A 4,768-nucleotide genomic window follows, 5' to 3' on the forward strand; every position below is an offset into this window, starting at 1 on the left:
CAAAACTCCCTTCCAGAGTGGGTGTACCATTTTACAGTCCCACCGATTTTTGGATAAGTGTGCCTCTTTCTCTACATCCTCTCCAGCACTTGCCAGTTTCTGTACTGTTTATTTGTTTATAATGGCCATTCTACTGGGTGTGGGATGATATCTCATTGTGCTTTTGATTTGCATTTCCCAACAGGCCAATGAAGTTGAGCATCTTTTCACATGTCTTTTAGCCATTTGTATTTCCTCTTGTGAAAAATGTCTGTTTATGTCTTTTGCCCATTTTTTAAATTGGATTGCTTGTCTTCTTGTTGATTTGTAGAATCTCTTTCTATATTCTGGATATGAAACCCTATTCTGATATATGATTTCCAAGTATTGCCCCCCATTGTGTAGACCTCCTTTTTACTTTCCTAACAAAATTCTTTGATGTACAAAATTGTTTAATTTTGAGGAAATTCATTTTACCTATTTATTTTTTCATAGCTTGTGCTTTGGGTGTAAGGTCTAGGAAACCATCTCCTATCACAAGATTTATACGATTATTTCCCTACATCTTCTTCTAAAAGTTTTATGGCCTTTTAGGTCTAATATTTAGGTCTGTGATACATTTTGAGTTAATTTTTGTGTAGAGTGTGAGTATGGATTCTCTTTCATCCTTTTGCATATGGTTATCCACTTCTTCAAACAGCATTTATTGAAAAGGCTGCTCTGTTCCAGTTGGGTTGACTTAACAGCCTTATCAAAGATCAATTGTCCATAGATGAGAGGACACTCAATTTGATTCCATTGGTCAGTATCTATTGTTATGCCAGTACCATACTGTACTGAGCATTATATTTTGAGCACTGTAGCATTATATTTTGCTTTAAAGTCAGGTAGTGTGAGATGCCCCACTTCATTACCCTCTCTCAAGATATTTTTATCTATTCTGGTAACCCTGCCTTTCCAAATAAATTTGGTTACTGGTTTTTCTATCTCTGCAAAATAAGCTGTTGGGATTTTAATTGGTTTTGCTTTGAATCTATAAATCAATTTGTGTAGAATTGTCATCTTTGCATTTGAATCTATTATATACTCCAGAAAAGCCATGTTTTAATATTGATTCAGTCTTGTGGGGGGCAGCAGTTTATTTTAATCTTGATTCAGTATTGTAGGTGGAAACTTTTTATTAAATGATCTCCACAGAGATGTGGAATGGCCAGTTGTGTATGTGACCTTTTGATTAGATGGGGCTGTAACTCCACCCATTCCAGGTGGTCTTGATTAATTTACTGGCATCCTTTAATAGAGGAAACATTTTGAAAAGAGCTCAGAGAAGAGCTGACATAGATGCTGACACTTAGAGAACAAAAAACACAGGTGTTTGGAGATGCTTGGTGCCCAGCACATATAACTGTGTGATGTTAAGCAAGCCAGAACCTGGAGAGAGCCAAGGGATGCCAACAGATGAAAACCAGCCCAGAGAAGCAAAGCAAAGTGAGGAACCTCCACAGGGACAAAGGCTGAAAACAATGGAGCCTGGGCACAAGGGACCAGCAGGTGCCAGCTACACTCCTTCCCAACTGACAGAGGTGTTCCAGGCCCATTAGCCTTTTTTGAATTAAGGTATGTGTCCCTGGATGCCTTAGTTTGGACATTTTCATAGGCTTAGAAATATAAACTTGTAACTTATTAAATTCCATTTTTAAAAGCCATTCCATTTCTGGTATGTTACATTCTGGCAGTTTAACAAACTAATACATCATCTTAGCTCTATTTAGTCATCCAATTCATGAATGTGGTATGCCTTTCTATTTATTTAGGTCTTCCATGATTTCTTTTAGCAACTTCTTATAGTTTTCTGAGTATAGGTCTTTTGTGTCTTTATTTAAATTTATTGCTAAATATTTTATTCTTTTGATTGCTATTGTAAATGGAATATTTTTTCTTGATTTCCTCCTCAGATTGCTCATTACTAGTGTACAGAACACTGCTGATTTGGAGGTGTTAATCTTGTGTCCTGCCGCTTTGCTCTACTCATTTATTAGCTATAGTAGCTTAGGTGTAGATTTTTCAGGATTTTTTTTTTCCATTTTGGCTTTTAAGTCTTTTATTCAAGAAATACATCTAATGAGGCTATAGCTGCCATAGACAGTGATTCCCCTGACGGGTCTGAGCAAAGGAAACTGAAAACCTTCTGGAAAGAATTCAACATTCCAGATGCTAAGAGCATTTGGGATTCATGGGAGGATGTCAAAATGTGAACATTCACAGGAGTTTGGATGTTGATTCCAACCCTCATGATGACTTTGATGACTTGAGACTTGAGTGGAGGAAGTGACTGCAGATGTGGTCGAAATAGCCAGAGAAGTATATTTTAGAAGTGGCATCTGAAGATGGGACCGAATTGCTGTAATCTCATGCTAAAACGTGAATGTATGTAGAGCTGCTTTTTTTTTATTAATTAAAAAAATTAACAAAACATTTAGAAATCATTCCATTCTACATGTACAATCAGTAATTCTTAATATCATCACATAGTTGCATATTCATCATTTCTTAGTACATTTGCATCGATTTAGAAAAAGAAATAAAAAGACAACAGAATAAGAATTAAAACGATAATAGAGAAAAAAAACCTATACCTCACGTGCAGCTTCATTCAATGTTTTAACATAATTGCATTACAATTAGGTAGTATTGTGCTGTCCATTTCTGAGTTTTTATATCCAGTCCTGTTGCACAGTCTGTATCCCTTCAGCTCCAATTACCCCTTTTTTTTAATTAACAGAAAAAAAGAAATTAACCCAACATTTAGAAATCATACCATTCTACATATGCAATCAGTAATTCTTAACATCGTCACATAGATGCATGATCATCGTTTCTTAGTACATTTGCATCGGTTTAGAAGAACTAGCAACACAACCGAAAAAGATATAGAATGTTAATATAGAGAAAAAAATAAAAGTAATAATAGTAAAAACAAAACAAAACAAAACAAAAACCTATAGCTCAGATGCAGCTACATTCAGTGTTTTAACATGATTACTTTACAATTAGGTATTATTGTGCTGTCCATTTTTGAGTTTTTGTATCTAGGCCTGTGGCACAGTCTGTATCCCTTCAGCTCCAATTGCCCATTATCTTACCCTGTTTCTACCTCCTGCTGGACTCTGTTACCAATGACATATTCCAAATTTATTCTCGAATGTCCGTTCACATCAGTGGGACCATACAGTATTTGTCCTTTAGTTTTTGGCTAGACTCACTCAGCATAATGTTCTCTAGGTCCATCCATGTTATTACATACTTCATAAGTTTATCCTGTCTTAAAGCTGCATAATATTCCATCGTATGTATATACCACAGTTTGTTTAGCCACTCTTCTGTTGATGGAGATTTTGGCTGTTTCCATCTCTTTGCAATTGTAAATAACGCTGCTATAAACATTGGTGTGCAAATGTCCATTTGTGTCTTTGCCCTTAAGTCCTTTGAGTAGATTCCCAGCAATGGTATTGCTGGGTCATATGGCAATTCTATATTCAGCTTTTTGAGGAACCGCCAAACTGCCTTCCACAGTGGTTGCACCATTTGACATTCCCACCAACAGTGGATAAATATGCCTCTTTCTCCGCATCCTCTCTAGCACTTGTCATTTTCTGTTTTGTTGATAATGGCCATTTTGGTGGGTGTGAGATGATATCTCATTGTGGTTTAGATTTGCATTTCTCTAATGGCCAGGGACATTGAGCATCTCTTCATGTGCCTTTTGGCCATTTGTATTTCCTCTTCTGATAGGTGTCTATTCAAGTCTTTTTCCCATTTTGTAATTGGGTTGGCTGTCTTTTTGTTGTTGAGTTGAACAAGCTCTTTATAAATTCTGGATACTAGACCTTTATCTGATATGTCATTTCCAAATATTGTCTCCCATTGTGTAGGCTGTCTTTCTACTTTCTTGGTGAAGTTCTTTGATGCACAAAAGTGTTTAATTTTGAGGAGCTCCCATTTATTTATTTCCTTCGTCAGTGTTCTTGCTTTAGGTTTAAGGTCCATAAAACCGCCTCCAGTTGTAAGATTCATAAGATATCTCCCTACATTTTCCTCTAACTGCTTTATGGTCTTAGACCTAATGTTTAGATCTTTGATCCATTTTTAGTTAACTTTTGTATAGGGTGTGAGACATGGGTCTTCTTTCATTCTTTTGCATATGGATATCCAGTTCTCTAGGCACCATTTGTTGAAGAGACTGCTCTGTCCCAGGTGAGTTGGCTTGACTGCCTTATCAAAGATCAAATGTCCATAGATGAGAGGGTCTATATCTGAGCACTCTATTCGATTCCATTGGTCGATATATCTATCTTTATGCCAATACCATGCTGTTTTGACCACTGTGGCTTCATAATATGCCTTAAAGTCAGGCAGTGCAAGACCTCCAGCTTCGTTTTTTTTCCTCAAGATGTTTTTAGCAATTCAGGGCACCCTGCCCTTCCAGATAAATTTGCTTATTGGTTTTTCTATTTCTGAAAAATAAGTTGTTGGGATTTTGATTGGTATTGCATTGAATCTGTAAATCAATTTAGGTAGGATTGACATCTTAACTATATTTAGTCTTCCAATCCATGAACACGGTATGCCCTTCCATCTATTTAGGTCTTCTGTGATTTCTTTTAACAGTTTTTGTAGTTTTCTTTATATAGGTTTTTTGTCTCTTTAGTTAAATTTATTCCTAGGTATTTTATTCTTTTAGTTGCGATTGTAAATGGGATTTGTTTCTTGATTTCCCCCTCAGCTTGTT

Source organism: Tamandua tetradactyla, chromosome 7 (assembly GCF_023851605.1).
Source record: "Tamandua tetradactyla isolate mTamTet1 chromosome 7, mTamTet1.pri, whole genome shotgun sequence".
NCBI classification, from domain to species: domain Eukaryota; kingdom Metazoa; phylum Chordata; class Mammalia; order Pilosa; family Myrmecophagidae; genus Tamandua; species Tamandua tetradactyla.